The sequence below is a fragment of the Odocoileus virginianus genome, chromosome 31 (genome assembly GCF_023699985.2).
Source record: "Odocoileus virginianus isolate 20LAN1187 ecotype Illinois chromosome 31, Ovbor_1.2, whole genome shotgun sequence".
Taxonomy (NCBI): domain Eukaryota; kingdom Metazoa; phylum Chordata; class Mammalia; order Artiodactyla; family Cervidae; genus Odocoileus; species Odocoileus virginianus.
The window spans coordinates 1,629,868-1,646,293 of NC_069704.1; the positions used below are offsets into that span (position 1 = coordinate 1,629,868).

A 16,426-nucleotide genomic window follows, 5' to 3' on the forward strand; every position below is an offset into this window, starting at 1 on the left:
ATAGCTTTCCACTGCTGTGTAACAAATTAGCACAAACTCAGAAGCAAAGGCCCTGATGCTGGGGAAGATGGAAGGCAGGAGAAAAAGGGGGCAACAGAGAATGAGATGGTTGGATGGCATCACCGACTCAAGGGCCATGGATTTGAGCAAACTCTGGGAGATGGTGGAGGACAGGGAAGCCTGGTGTGCTGCAGTCTGTGGGGTCACAAAGAGTCGGGCACAACTTAGCTACTGCACAAGAGCAGAGGCAGAGACTCTAACCCACTTATCATCCCAGAGTTCCGTAGGACACAGCACCAGGGCCGGCGCTGTTGGGTTCTCTGTTCAGCTCTCACAGTGGGCCAGCCAAGGCTGTGGTCTTATCCAGAACATGGGGTCATGATCCAGGTTTGTAGGAATTCAGTCCCCTGCAGTTATGCGATGGGGGTCTCATTTCCTCTGGAGCTGCTGGTTGGAGACCCCTCTCAGCTAGAGGCACCTGTATCTGTAAACAGTCCACAGCGGGCCGTGTGTTCTCCCTGCAAACTCGATGTTAAAGAGATCACCTTAGGTTAGACCCAAGCAGGACAGTCTTCCTGCTGAGTAACTCAGGGTGAACTAATCTGGGGGCCCTGATTACACCTGCAAAGTCCCTTTATGTGTCATAATCCCAGAAGTGTTCCCTCGCCACGTGCACGAAGCAGAGGGGATTGTAGCAGGATGAGACCCACCCACCTATCCCAATGACTATTCATAGCAAAGTAAAACTGCTGAGGCAAAGAAAAAGAGGAAAGCCTGAGCTGGTAAGACGCCCGGGAGGAGGCACAGGCGACCCCTCCAGTGTTCTGGGGCTTCCCTGGGGGCTCAGATGGTAAAGAATCCGCCTGCAGTGCAGGAGACCTGCATCCAGTCCCTGGGTCGGGAAGATCCCCGGAGAGGGAAATGGCAGCCCGCTCCAGTATTCTTGCCGGGAGCATCCCATGGACAGAGGAGCCTGGCGGGCTGCGGTCCATGGGGTCGCACAGAGTCGGACACTCTGAGTGACCAAGCCCAGCACAGCAGTCTGAGAAGAAGCCTGTCCTTCAAAGGAGCAGCAGGGAGACTGACAGGTGTCTCTACAACGCAAACAAGAGAAGGGAGAGACAACGAAATGACAGTTCTAAAATGCCGGGGGAAAAATCTCCAAACTGGAACTGAATACATGCCAAAAATAGCCTTTAAATATTAAGTAAAATGAACGCATTTTTTAGACAAACAACCATTGAAAATTCAGCATGAATAGAACAATACGAAATAAATAAGTAACCTAAAAAGAGTTTTCAACAGAAGGAAAATGACCCCAGAAAGACGCGCATAAATGCAGGAAACCATGAAAAAACGCTAGAAAGGGTAAATACGTTGCTCACTCTGACTGAATATGGAATATCAATCATACAGAGATTTAAAATCTTGTAAGATTTAAATTTTATGAAAAATGGAACCATATGAAAACAACTGCACAGCAACACAGTCAAACTATCGCGACGTCCTTGCTCCTTCAGATGCAATAAAAGTGCTGTTTTCAGTGATGCACGAATTACTCAAGCATGAATCTTACAGTCTTTACTGTGATCACTAAAAGAAGAATACAACATTGCATAACAAATGAACTAATAAACAGCAACTGTAAAACTAAAAATACATACCATTAATTGAAAACAAAGCTAGGAAGGATAAAATCAAAGCATACATGTGCAAACAGGAAAAATAGCAAGATGATACATTTAAACACAAGAATGTATTAATCTTGCTACATGAAAATATAAACAATATAAATAAAATACAAATGTTTTCTAACATGTATTTTAAAATCCAAATATATGATGCTTATAAGAAACCTGTTTTAAACATAAAAATACAGAAAATTTGAAGTAAAAGAATTGAGAAAGACATACATTGAAAACACTAACCGAAAAATGTCTGACATAGCACAACCTATATCAGATAAAGTAGATTTTAAGGCAATGTGTATTTTTAGATAGAGACATTTCAAAAGTTAAAAAAAAAGAAAATTTAATAGAAAGACTAAATCCTAAATTTATGTGCACCCAATAACACAATTTCAAGCAAAACTGACATTTGACTAAGAAGAAAAATCATACAGATAAATCTTAAAACAATTCTCTTTATAAAAGTTAAGATGAGACGCGGTCCAGCGTGGTTCGAGCGGGTGTCTTCGGTCCGGCTTGGGAAGTTACGAGATTTTTTTACCCCACGCAGGCCGGGCCCAACGGTCTGGTACCAGTCCTGTCGGCAAGATGGTGAAGCCCAAGTACAAAGGACGGAGCACCATCAACCCCTCTAATGCCAGCACAAATCCCGATCGAGTGCAGGGAGCAGGAGGCCATAACATGAGGGACCGGGCCACAATTCGACGCCTGAATATGTACAGACAGAAGGAGCACAGGAACAGCCGTGGTAAAGTGATTAAGCCTCTGCAGTATCAGTCAACAGTGGCTTCTGGCACAGTGGCAAGAGTGGAGCCGAACATTAAGTGGTTTGGAAATACATGTGTGATTAAGCAGTCATCATTACAAAAATTTCAAGAGGAAATGGACACAGTCTTGAAGGATCCATACAAAGTTGTCATGAAGCAAAGCAAGTTACCCATGTCTCTTCTCCATGATCGAATCCGGCCTCATAATGCAAAGGTGCACATCCTTGATACTGAAAGCTTCGAAACAACATTTGGCCCTAAAGCACAGAGAAAGCGGCCAAATTTATTTGCAAGTGATATGCAGTCACTTATAGAAAATGCAGAAACGTCCACTGAGAGCTATGACCAGGGCAAGGATCGTGACTTGGTAGCTGAAGACACTGGTGTGAGAAATGAAGCCCAAGAAGAGATATTTAAAAAGGGACAGTCTAAAAGAATATGGGGTGAGCTCTACAAGGTGATAGATTCATCAGATGTCGTGGTTCAAGTTCTTGATGCTAGAGATCCATTGGGTACACGTTCCCCTCACATTGAGACTTACTTGAAAAAAGAGAAACCCTGGAAACATCTCATTTTTGTTCTTAAAAATGTGACCTTGTTCCAACCTGGGCAACGAAACGATGGGTTGCCGTCCTCTCCCAGGATTACCCGACACTTGCTTTCCACGCGAGTCTTACTAACCCCTTTGGCAAAGGAGCATTTATTCAGCTTCTGCGGCAGTTTGGAAAGTTGCACACGGACAAGAAGCAGATCAGCGTGGGGTTCATTGGCTATCCAAATGTTGGCAAGAGCTCTGTGATCAACACGCTGCGCTCCAAGAAGGTTTGCAGCGTGGCCCCCATCGCAGGTGAAACAAAGGTCTGGCAGTACATTACCTTGATGCGTCAGATCTTCCTCATCGACTGTCCGGGTGTGGTTTACCCCTCCGAGGACTCGGAGACAGACATTGTGCTGAAAGGAGTCGTTCAAGTTGAAAAAATTAAGACTCCTGAAGACCACGTTGGTGCTGTACTTGAACGAGCAAAACCAGAATATGCCAGCAAGACATACAAGATTGATGCTTGGGAGAACGCTGAGGACTTTCTGGAGAAGCTAGCTTTCCGGACAGGGAAGTTATTAAAGGGTGGAGAGCCTGACCTGCGGGCTGTGGGGAAGATGGTCCTCAATGACTGGCAGAGGGGCCGGATTCCTTTCTTTGTCAAGCCGCCCAATGCAGAAGCCCCAGCAGCCCCCGAGCTTCCATCCTCCTCATCTTTGGAAGTTGCCACAGAAACAAACCAGAAGAACCCAGAAGAGGAAGTCACAGAAACTGTAGGTGAGGAGTCGGAATCCATCCTCGAGAAGGAAAAAGAGGAGCCCCAGCACTGTGGCATCGATTCAGAAATGCAGCAGATTCTGGCGCGGGTCCGGCAGAACTTTGGCAAGATCAACGTTGCGCCTCAGTTTTCTGGGGATGACCTGGTTCCTCTGGAGATGTCCGATATCGATGACGAGCTGGAGAGCCTTTCTGCAGAGAGGGAGGAGGAGGAGGAACAGGAGCACCCAGGAGACGATGAGGACGAGTCTTATGCAGAGTCCCAGGAGGAACACACGGGACGCACCACTAAGGCCGTTATTCAAGCCCTGGATGAAAAGATCGCCAAGTACCAGAGGTTTTTAAACAAAGCCAAAGCTAAGAAGTTTTCAGCAATCAGGATATCCAAGGGACTGAGTGAAATGGTTTTTGCAAAATCTGAAGGACAAAAAAAAAGAAAAGCTGAAGAAGATGTAGACAACACAGCACCGACCAAAAAGGGAAAGAAGAGGAACGCAAAGAGGGAAGAGGAGCAGCCAGACAAAACTCGCAGGACGCTTACATCTAAGGAGAGGCGGCGAGAAGCACAGCAGCAGAGATCCAAGAAAGTCGGCATCCGCTACTATGAGACACACAACGTGAAAAACAGGAACCGGAACAGAAAGACCACCGACTCAGAAGGGCAGAAACACAGGCACAAGAAAGCCAGACAGAAGCAGTAACGTGTTAAACGTTGTTTATTAAATTATACAAAAACAAAAACAAAAAAAAATAAATAAATAAAATAAAAGTTAAGATGAACAAACAAAAAAATCAATGGCAATATAAAAAATGGGGAAACACCATTTAACTAATGGACCTAACTTTTCAAATTTGGGTGGAATAGTTGCAAAAACTGTTTGTATTATGAGTCTCAATGCATTTTAAGTGATTTAATATAGTCTTGAACCCAACACGGTCAAGCAAGAAATTAATGACAAAAACATAACTAAAAGATTTTCAAATTTTTAAAATTAAGCAACACATTTCTCAATAGATCATAAGAAGAGAAAAGTTCAAAGGAAATTAAAATATATTTTTAACTAAATGGTAATGAAATACAATATAACAAAGCACAGCTGACAGAATGCTTAGAAAAAATTTTCAGGTATAAATGCACATGTTAGAAAAGAAGTATTGTTGAAAATAAAGGATTGGCTATCCATTGCATGAAGCTGTTTTTTAAAAAACTATAAACCATATCAAAAGTAGTAGAAAAAGAAGATCAATAATGAATAGAAAAAGGTATTAGAAAGAATCAAAAAGTCAAAAGTTAATTGTTTAAAAATGCAAGTAAGACTGAAGAATCCCTAGTAAGACTGAGACACATAGTGAAAAAAGATCAGACACGTACCACCCCATGAGGAGTAAAAATTCAGACATCACACAGGTGAAATTGTCTTCATGACCTTGGGTTAAGCAGCAACTTCTTAAACATGATACCACAAACAACAAAAGAAAAAATTGATAGTTTGGACTGGACCAAAATTAAAAACTTTGGGACATCAAAGGACACCATCAGAAAGTGAAAAGACAAGGCACAGAATATGAACATATCTACAAGTCACGCGCCTGCTGAGGTTCCAGTGTTCAGAGTATAAAGGACTCATCCCAGACGAGTCAACCTAAATGAAAAACGGGCGAAGGATCTGAAAAAGCGTTTCCCTAAAGAACATGCAAAAAGCACGTGAAAAGATGCTCAGTATCCTCAGTAAGTAGAAAGTTGAAAGCACAATGACAGATCGCTTCACACTCACTAGGATGGCTACAGCCAAAAACCCAAAGATGACAGTGGTTAGCAAGGACGTGTAGATAAAATACACTGCTCGTGTGAACGTACAATGGAGCAGCCAGTGCTGAAGAAGCTTGGCATTTCTCCAAAAAGGTAACCACTAATTCCACCCCTGGGTGCTTACCCAAGAGAAATGGAAATGGGTTCATACAAAAACGCATACACAGACCATCCCACCAGCACAGCCCAACAGCCAAAACAGTGCGAACAGCCCAACTGCCCGTCAATTGATAAATGGATAAACAAACTGTGGTGAATACAGACAATGGAATCTTATTCAGACACGGAAAGAGATGGACTGATGTATGCTCCGAAACAGGTGAACTTTGAAAACATTCTAGGTGAAGGCAGACAGACACTGATGTGATTCCACTGATACAGAATGTGCACAACAGGAAGCTCCTTACCGACAGAGGGATGCGTCCTTGCAGGGGCTGGCGCAGAGAGCTGAAGGGCTCTTGCTTGACGGGTATGAGGCTTCTTTTCAGGGGATGACATGTTCTGGAATTAGACAGTGATACTGACTGCACAGGGTTGTAAATACGTGAAAAACATCAAATTAAATACCTTAAAGTGGTTAGGATGGCAAATTTTACAATAAATGAAGTTTGCCTCAAAAAATGAATACCTACATAAATAAAAATTGTATATTAGGTTTGGGGATTGAAGACAGTATTTTAAAGTGACTCATTCTCAATGATAGTGAAGATGATCCAGGATCTCAGAAATGGAATGGAGAAGATTCAAGAAATGTTTACCAAAGACCTAGAAGAACCAAAGAACAAACACACAGATGAACAATACAGTAGAAGGAATCAATAGCAGAATAACTGAGACAGAAGAACGGATGCGTGACCTGGAGGACAGAATGGTGGAAATCACTGCTGCAAAGCAGAATATAGAGAAAAGAATAAAGTGACTATTGTTCCCCAAATCATCTACATAGTCAACGTTATCCCCATCAACAGTCTCACTGGAATTTTCCGTGTGTATGAAAATTGACAAATGTACTCTATGTGGACATGCAAACGGCAAAGAATATCAAAGACAAACTTGAAGAAGGAACGAGCTGGAGACTTTACAGTCTCAGTTTTCAAACCTGACCTAAAGGTCCGATAGTTAACCCAACATAGCATCGGTGCAAGAGATAAGGATGACATTTTATTTTTTAATCTTTAACATGCTAATATTTTAGGAGAGGGAAATCTAGTTTTCACTGGGGAAGAATAGATGCCTCCTTCAAAACCTCCCCCTTCTGCTGATGGATGAACCACGGTCATCACAAGGTGGACAATGGTGGAGGCTGAGTTGGGGAATAAGGGTTATTGATTTGTTAAGAACAAAAGTTTTTTTTAAGTGTTTCAATGATTTTAAAAGTAAAAATGAAAAATCTCCTACCTAATAGTTAAAAAGTCTCAAGGAACAAGGATCTGTAGACATCAACCTTTAACAGCTTCTGCTGAAACGTCCTGGAGGAAAATAAAGACAAAAAGCCTGTGGAAGCCAATGCACTTGGGGAGCCAGGTGAGCTCTCCCAGCCCAGACTCAGCCCATCTGGAGGGCGCGTCTGGGAACTTACGGCCCTGTCCTCTCGAGGAGCTGACGGCTCAGCAGGGATGGCTAGACCTGACTGCAAGAAAGAGAGTGACTCCATCCGGGCGGCACTGCAGGCCGTCAGCACAATGCCCCAGGGCTCCAGGCTGCTCCCCAGGGTCTCAAGGGACCCCCACCAGGGGCTGAACCACGGTAGGTTCCGTGGACCCCAGGCCTGCCCGTGCAGTTCCGACGCCTGGACGGTGAAGGAGGGAACAGCTGCGTCTGCTCCTTCATCGAGCTCAGGGGAGCATCATCACTGCTTTACGCCGTGGAGGGGAAAGCTGCCCGCTGAACCGTGAAAGATGTTCACCAGGAACCCGACGGGACCACACAGCAGCCCGCTCGCCTCTGCACCGTGGGCGCCATCTCCTGCGGGCAGGGGGCTGGGTGTGTGGACACAGGGTGACGCCCGGTGAGGCTCCCTGCCCTCCCCGGCCAGCTCCGCGAGGCCCCTTCATCCCCAGGAAAGAAGGCGAGTTTCCTGAGCTGCTTTGGGGCAGAAATGAGTCCTGCTGGCCTAGGGCTGCTTCGCTCAGCCGCTCCCCCACTGTCGGTCCCTGAGGGCACCATCTGCCCCAGGGGATTGCCCTGGACAGACACTGCCCCTCCTAATCATTACCGGGCCCTCACGCTGCAGCCAGGGGCTTCCCAGACGGCAGTGAAGAACCCCCTCGCAGTGGGTGGGGAAGATGCCCTGGAGGAGGGCATGGCAACCCGCTCTAGGATTCTTGCCTGGAGACTCCCATGGATGGAGGAGCCTAGTGGGCTGAAGTTCATGGGGTTGCAAAGAGTCGGACATGACTGCGCTGAGCACACGCACACACACACATGTGCACACACACACATGTGCACACACACATGTGCACACACACATGTGCACACACGCACACACATGTGTACATGGACACGCTGCTGCCAGGCCCCTGCAGAGTCCAAAGCAAGGACCTTGTTTCTGAATAATAGCCCTCACTGTTTTGTTTTGCCTCCAGACCAGAAGAGGTGGCAGGAGGTGGCCCACCTTCAGGCACAAGGTGACCAGATGGAGCCCATGACCACCTCCCACCTTTCAACACAAAACTGGACCCGAGCGCCGGAAGCGGAATTGTGATTTGTTACAGGTGCTTTGTTAAAAACACACCCTGCTGCTCTGGGGAGACACTTCCTCGGTTACATAGACTGACACTTTGCCTTAGAAAGTGCCGCGAGAGTGCGCACCTTCTGAGCTGGTTTTCCAGATGATCATTGACACAGCAGTCGTTCCCTGCGCCCTGCAGGGTGGGCGACAGAAGCTTCCAGAGCTCGTGGCCTGCTGCTCCAAGGGGCTCAGAGTCTACCGAGAGGCACAGAGGCACGCAGGCCAGTTCAGGGTGGTGACCCTCACCAGGGCACTGAGGGGGGACCCTCACCAGGGCACTGAGACAGGGACCCTCACCAGGGCACTGAGACAGGGACCCTCACCAGGGCACTGAGGGGGGACCCTCACCAGGGCACTGAGGGGGGACCCTCACCAGGACACTGAGACGGGGACCCTCACCAGGACACTGAGATGGGGACCCTCACCAGGGCACTGAGACGGGGGGGACCCTCACCAGGGCACTGAGACGGGGGGGACCCTCACCAGGGCACTGAGACGGGGGGGACCGTCACCAGGGCACTGAGACGGGGACCGTCACCAGGGCACTGAGATGGGGGGACCCTCACCAGGGCACTGTGATGGGGGGACCCTCACCAGGGCACTGTGATGGGGGGACCCTCACCAGGGCACTGAGATGGGGGGACCCTCACCAGGACACTGAGGGGGGACCCTCACCAGGGCACTGAGACGGGGACCCTCACCAGGGCACTGAGACGGGGGGGACCCTCACCAGGGACACTGAGACCGGGGGGGACCCTCACCAGGGCACTGAGACCGGGGGGGACCCTCACCAGGGCACTGAGACGGGGGGGGGGGGGACCGTCACCAGGGCACTGAGATGGGGACCGTCACCAGGGCACTGAGATGGGGGGACCCTCACCAGGGCACTGAGATGGGGGGACCCTCACCAGGACACTGAGATGGGGGGACCCTTACCAGGGCACTGCGAGGGGACGATTCTTCAGATTCTGTCTCCAACCTCCTTGACGATGGGTTCAGTCTTGGACAAGTCCCCTGGGAAAGCTGATTTCAATGGCAGCCTGTCACTCTGTCTTTACCCGGGAAATAGCGTTTCATGCTTGCCCTCAACACAAGCAACATTCTGACTCTGCGATGAGCTCAAGTATCCCTGAGCACATAGCACAGACTAAAAACCAAGTGGCTACAGAACGTCTCAGCAGCAGGATTTAGGGGCCTTCAGACACCACCCCCCATGCCATGCACACAGACGTGACCCGTGCACATATGTGTCCCTGACCTCAGACCCGTAACAGAACCGTATTCCCACGGAGAATAGAAAAACCGTATGACCCCCGGAGGGCCAATGCAGGTCCACACCCAGGGGAGGTTTTACAGTGGAAACTGAACTCTGGGGACGCCCTGGCAGCCCAGGGGTTAAGACTTCGCCTCCCAACGCAGGAGCTTATGGGTTCCACCCTGGTCAGAAAAAAAGAGGCCAAAAATCCAAAGCATAAAACAGAAGCAATATTGCAACAAATTCAATTAAGACTTAAAAATGGTCTACATCCAAAAAAATCTTTGAATAAATTAATCAAATGAAATGAAAGCCTAAGTGTAAATAAAACTCATCGACTTATATCAGTAAAAGCACGCAGACGATGCTCAGGACGGTGGGGAGCACACACGGCATGTCTCACTGAACACGCGGTTCTAGGCATGACTGGCAGAGACTCTGGGCCCAGGGAACAGGCTCGAGGGGTCCAGCGGTTCTGACTGCTCGGTCAGCAGTTACACAAAGCATGAGCTTAGGGATGGTCCCCATCAGAAAGCTGAAGTCCCAGAGATGTCCTAGAGTTAGAAGAATACATAGGAATAAGAAACTCAACTATAAAGCAATTATCCTTCAACTAAAAATAAATAAATTTTAAAATAATAATAATAATAAAGGAACTCAAAGACTTGGAGGGTGTGGATTTATCCTGAATCACAAGATCACAGCCTTGCAAGCTATTTTTGCTTTTACTTTGTGTGAGATGCGCTGTTTGTGGTTAACGTTGCAGTTTTTTCCTGAGTTGAAAATATTACTAATGCCCAATTGATGTACATTGATTACATAATTGTGTAGAATATGCACCACTCGGTTCGGGAGTCCCTCCATCGCCTGCATGCTGCGTCCCCTCCGCTCTGTCACCTGGCCTCAGGCTGCCTGGCTGTAACGTAACGAACAGTTGGCATCTCTGCTTCCTGCTCTCTCGAACACGATGGAAGCCTGTGAGTCCAGGCTGACCGACTGTATAACAAAACTTCCAAAGATACAGCTTGAAAGAAGGAAAAACACAGCACAGTGGCTTCTGGTAGAGAATCAGCCGTGGGCTCTCCCTTGCTTCCGACGTCAGTAGATAGTGTCCGCGAGACGTGCCCGGAGTCACGAGGTGCTCCTGGGGACCAGACCAGGCAGACCGGGCTCAAGAGGGGAAGAACGTGCAGATGTGGTCCCTGACGTGCATCTAGCTTTAAAAGCCCAGCAGCCAGAAAAGCAAGTCGTTCCTGACATTTGGGCAACACCTTCATGTTTCAAGTCCACTCCACATCCTCCCATTACCTCCTGAGAAACTTCCGATTCACATCTGGGAAACCAAGACGCCCTAAGGCTGACTCACTCACCCAGGGTCACCGGCCTGATCTCTGGCCGAGCGGGGCGGGACCTAAACCCTGTGGCCCCCTCACCCCAGACCCTGCCTCCTCTGTGGGTCCCTGCCCTGGACGGGGGTCCGCCCAGCTCTGCGGTGCGTCCACGCCCGGGACGCAGAGAACCACGGTTCCCGGAGCTCTCCTTTCAGGACGGAGTCCGGCCCTTTTCCAACAATGCTTTCCTTAATCAACTTGGCTTACGAAGAGAACCAAAACTAATATTTCCTTTCTGGTTTAATGCAATCTACTTTATCCATTTTTAAAGAGAGATTATTTTGTAGAATGGCATGTAAATCCCCCAAATACACAAAGTCACCTTCCTGTGGATTCTAGACAAATAACCTGAGAATAATCCTGAGAAGACTGTGTTTGCAGAACCGGAAAGTGCTGCTAAATACACAAATAAGGGACTCACGCTGCGGAGCCCTCGACTTCCCTCCGCGTTCGTGGATGTGAATTTATGGCTTTCCTTCCCAGGTCAAAGGCAAATGAACCCATCAGTGGAACCTATAATTAGTGTGAGTGGTTAATTCCCAGGGCTTCACTGCACTCTCTCGCTGACATTTTGAAGCACTAGGCTGGCCATTATGAGCAAGTGCGCTCCGCAGTGAGTGAAGGCTGGAATTAGCAGTGAAACGCTTCAGTCCCCATTTTACATACAGTTTGGCCCAAGAAGAGCAGGACAGATTTTCTGTGGAAGGGCAGTCACTGCGGGTCCTTCCACAATGTGAGAGCATCTGGACTTCGGGGAATACACACCCTGCACGCCTCTTTCAAGAAACCCAGTGCATCAGTTTTCCCCAATAGAGAAATTAAGAACACATTGTTCCTATGACAAGGAATTTCACTGTAAAAATAGTCCAGTAACAATTTTCTTATTTCCAAAGTTATAAAGAACAAAAAACACTATGATTTGTATCCATCTATTAAGAAATTCAGATTTTTTACAGAGAGGGATGCAACCTAGATTTTCATGAGACAAGCGTATGTTCAAAATAAGCATTATATCATGAATACATATATATATATATATATATTCTTTTACTTTTCATTTAATTGTGCAGGCAGATTCTTTACCATCTGAGCCACCAGGGAAGCCCAGTTATAAAACTTATTTTTCAAGGGTTGAACATTTAGCCACACAAATTAGGCCTGAATGCTTAGTTTAAAAAAAGACTTAATAAGATATTCAAAATATTCTCTGATCCAACCCTAAATGCCACCAGTGTCTTAAGCCAGCAATTGAATCAATGTCCAGAGGTGGAGTACAATTTTTGTACATAAAATATGAGATTTAGCAAAGAATTATTTTATTCATTTATTCACTCATCCATCATATGTCCTTGAACATAATGAAGAACTATGTTCAGTGCTGAAAATACAAGTTTGGCTCGAGAAGAATTCTGTGATCAGAATTTTGAGATGGTTTGGTCCAAGGTATAAATTGGAAAGACCACTCTGCCAACAGGATGATGGATGGGCTGGAAGTCGGGGGCAAGGATTCCAACTGAAAGGCAGTATCAATAACCCGTGAAATCAACAACAAAGCTCTTAATTGAAGGAAAGTCAGTGGATTTAGAGAGAAAAGAGCAGGCTCAAGAGATAGTGAAAATCTGCAATTAACAAGACTCGGGGTTGGATTTTGGAAGCAAAGGAAGATAATATTCTGCACTTGGGATGATGCTGGTGTTGAGGATGGCCTGGCGTCTGAGTGGCCGAGACTTCCAAGGAGGAAACAAAAAGGCGCGTGGGTTTGAGAGAAGTGATGGGTTCACATCAGGACATGCTGACTTGTAGATGCCTCAGAGCCAGATAAAGCAGTGAAGATCCTCTGTCTAATGCAGTGAGTGACTTCATCTTATATGGGAGAAAACCAAGAATCACAGAGGTGGAGTCACTTGCCTAAGGCACAGAAATAAGCATGAAACAAAGTGAAGACCCACGCTTTAGAATTAGGGACCTGAATTCTAATCATTCTTCCTCCTTAGAACAGTGTCCAGCCAGAGCCCTCGAACTGTGTCCCAGGCACAGACACGGCTTCCAAAATCACATGCATTTTTGTTTTTTCTAGAGCACATTTACAGGAGACTTAGAAAATATAAAACAAAGTTACATATAATTGCACTATATATTACAATTAGTTTTTAATAGATAAATCAAGATTTTAAGTTGAAATTTCAATGTCAAACTCTCAAAAATTAATAGAACGAACATACCGAGAAGTGGAAGGATATAGTAGATCTGAAAAGCACTGTGAATCATTTCAAGCTAATTAAGATTTGTACCATTTTCACACAATAGTAGAATACAAATTCTATTTAAGTTCGCATAGACTATAAACTAGGAGATGCTGGAAAATATCCAAGGACATAAGACCAAGTGCAAAAAATGTCATGGTTTAAAGGTATTGAGAAGAAGGACATGGCAACTCACTCCAGCGTTCTTGCCTGGAGAATTCCAAGGACAAAGGAACCTGGTCGGCTACAGTCCATGGGGTCGCAGAGTCAGACTCAAGTGAGTGACTATCACTCATTCACTCACTCAGAGGTACTGAAATCATACAGAGTCCGTTCTCTTATCACTGTAAAACTACACGGCATTTTTAGGGGACCCAACATTTTTGAAATATCCTACAGAAAGAAGATGCTCCCTGTATCTTGAGAAATTAGAGCCCCTGGCGGTGTCCTTTCCTTCCGGGGCCAACAGGCTGGAGCCAAACCACCCGCGTGGACGGCCAGCGCCTCCGCCAGGGAACCACACCTGCCTGGTCCCCTACAGCCCACGCTAGCTTTTGCATTTCTTGTCATCTTGCTATCTTATGCGTTTCTTGTGTAGATGTTATTTACAGCAGAAAATTATTGTTCTGAGAAACTATGTGCTGCAAATGTTCAAAAATAGTGGAATTTTCTGGGACTTCCCTGGTGGTCCAGTGGTTGGGACTCTGTGCTTCCACTTCAGCGGGCTTGGGTCAGGGAACTAAAATCCCGCATGCCACATAACATGCCCCCCCAAAATTTTTTTTAATAGAGTAATTTTAGTGGACTTTTATAGATTATTTACATCTATTTTTTAATAGGAAATTTGAGTAAAAACGTGCTATAATGTGAGTGGTGATTAACCAATCAGGGTTGACAATAACCTAATAGTGATGTAACCAGAGGCCCAATCCACGTGAGATGGTTTTTATTATTATTGTTTTTGCCAACCTGACTGGGCCACAGAGAGCCCAGAGGTCTGGTTTAACGTGACTTTGAGGTGTCCTTGTGGAAAACACTAATGTTTGATTCTGAATACCAAGCGGAGATCCACCCTCTGCAGTGTGGAGGTGACGTCCCGCCTGCTGAGGGCGTGAACCAAGCTTGGAGCTGGGGGAAGGCTGGGTTCTCGTCTGACAGCTCGAGCTGGGACCCGGGTCCTGCCCTGCCCTGCAGTCAGGATGCACTCCTTCAGCATTCCCCGGCCAGCAGTCCACGGACAGCTCCTTAACAAATATCTTATCATAGACTTTAGCTCTTTTGTTAAAATATAAGTAAAACTCCATTTGTGACCTTTGATAATTTCCAGTAAAATAGCGCTTTCATTATGAGTCAGTTATGGCCACAGTTAGCATTTCTTATGTCGTTTCTTCCCCAATAGCTAGAAAGTCTTCAAAATTACAGTGGATGTACTAATACTTAGCATGGGCAACCTCAGTTCAGTTCAGTCGCTCAGTTGTGTCCGACTCTCTGCAACCCCATGGACTGCAGCACGCCAGGCCTCCCTGTCCATCACCAACTCCCAGAGTTTACTCGAACTCATGCCCATTGAGTTGGTGATGCCATCCAACCATCTTATCCTCTGTCATCCCCTTCTCCTCCTGCCTTAAATCTTTCCCAGCATCAGGGTCTTTTCTAATGAGTCAGCTCTTCGCATCAGGTGGCCAAAGTATTGGAGTTTCAGCTTCAACATCAGTCCTTCCAATGAATAGTCAAGACTGATCTCTTTTAGGATGGACTGGTTGGATCTCCTTGCAGTCCAAGGGACTCTCAAGAGTCTTCTCCAACATCACAGTTCAAAAGCATCAGTTCTTCAGTGCTCAGCTTTCTTTATAGTCCAAGTCTCACATCCATATATGACTACTGGAAAAACCATAGCTTTGACTAGACAGACCTTTGTCAGCAAAATAATGTCTCTGCTTTTTAATATGCTCTCTAGGTTAGTTATAACTCTTCTTCCAAGGAGCAAGCATCTTTTAATTTCATGGCTGCAGTCACAATCCGCGTGATTTTGGAGCCCAAAAAAATAAAGACTGTCACTGTTTCCCATCTATTTGCCATGAAGTGATGGGACCAGATGCCATGATCTTAGTTTTCTAAATGTTGAGTTTTAAGCCCACTTTTTCACTCTCCTCTCACTTTCATCGAGAGGCTCTTTAGGTCTTCTTCACTTTCTGCCATAAGGGTGGTGTCACCTGCATTTCTGAGGTTATAGATATTTCTCCCGGCAATCTTGATTCCAGCTTGTGCTTCATCCAGCCCAGTGTTTCTCATCAAGTACTCTGCATATAAGTTAAATAAGCAGGGTGACAATATACAGCCTTGATGTACGCCTTTTCCTATTTGGAACCAGTCTGTTGTTCCATGTCCAGTTCTGAGTGTTGCTTGTATTATAATAAGCAGAAGAGACAGCTCATTGGAAAAGACCCTGATGCTGGGAAAGACTGAAGGCGAAAAGAGAAGGGGGCACAGAGAATGAGGTGGTTGGATGGCATCACCGACTCGATGGACATGAGTTTGAGCAAAACCCTGGAGACGGTGAAGGGCAGGGGAGCCTGGCGCGCTGCAGGACTTGGAGTCGAAACGAGTCGGACACGACTCAGCGACCGAACCACACATTCATAAATCAAATGTGAAGTGAAGCTTAGTAGCCCATAAGCGTATCTTGCCCCTGCCACACAATCATAAGGAGTAAATTCTTTCAAATTAAAAGCAAATACAAACAAAAAACAATTGCCCTGAAAGTGAAGATGAAATTCCTTTTTCACAGTTTTTAGAAAGCCCATAAAAAGCTACTTATTTACATTGTTGATCTTATCACATCTATTAATATAATATTAAACCACTGTGGAAATTCTGCAAATGTTAGAAACCTTAACAATGTTAAAACAATAACATTATAAATACAACAATCAGAGGGGAAAGGAGGGAATTTGGCAAGAATTGTAAAAGTGCTAGCTCTCTCATCTCTCACAGCCACAAGTTGATAATATCTAAAATTAAAACGCAGAGTTAAAAATATAATAATTCCATGCTCTTATTGAATGTTTCAAAATATTTTTCTTAGCCCTAGAATAATATTTTAGGATATTAAGCAGTGTTTTTGGCTCTCATTTCTGGTCTCATCTATGTTACTTGATTGTTTTTATAATGTGTATTATTATTTATATAAAAATAGTAAAGTCATTAAAAATTTTAAAAAGGAAAT

The 16,426-nt window shown here is 45.7% G+C and overlaps 1 pseudogene; it reads left to right on the forward strand.

Annotated features, from left to right (window-relative positions):
* The first annotated feature begins 2,169 nt into the window (after positions 1-2,169).
* Positions 2,170-4,539, forward strand: LOC139032380 (nucleolar GTP-binding protein 2 pseudogene; annotated as a pseudogene).
* The last annotated feature ends 11,887 nt before the right edge of the window (positions 4,540-16,426 follow it).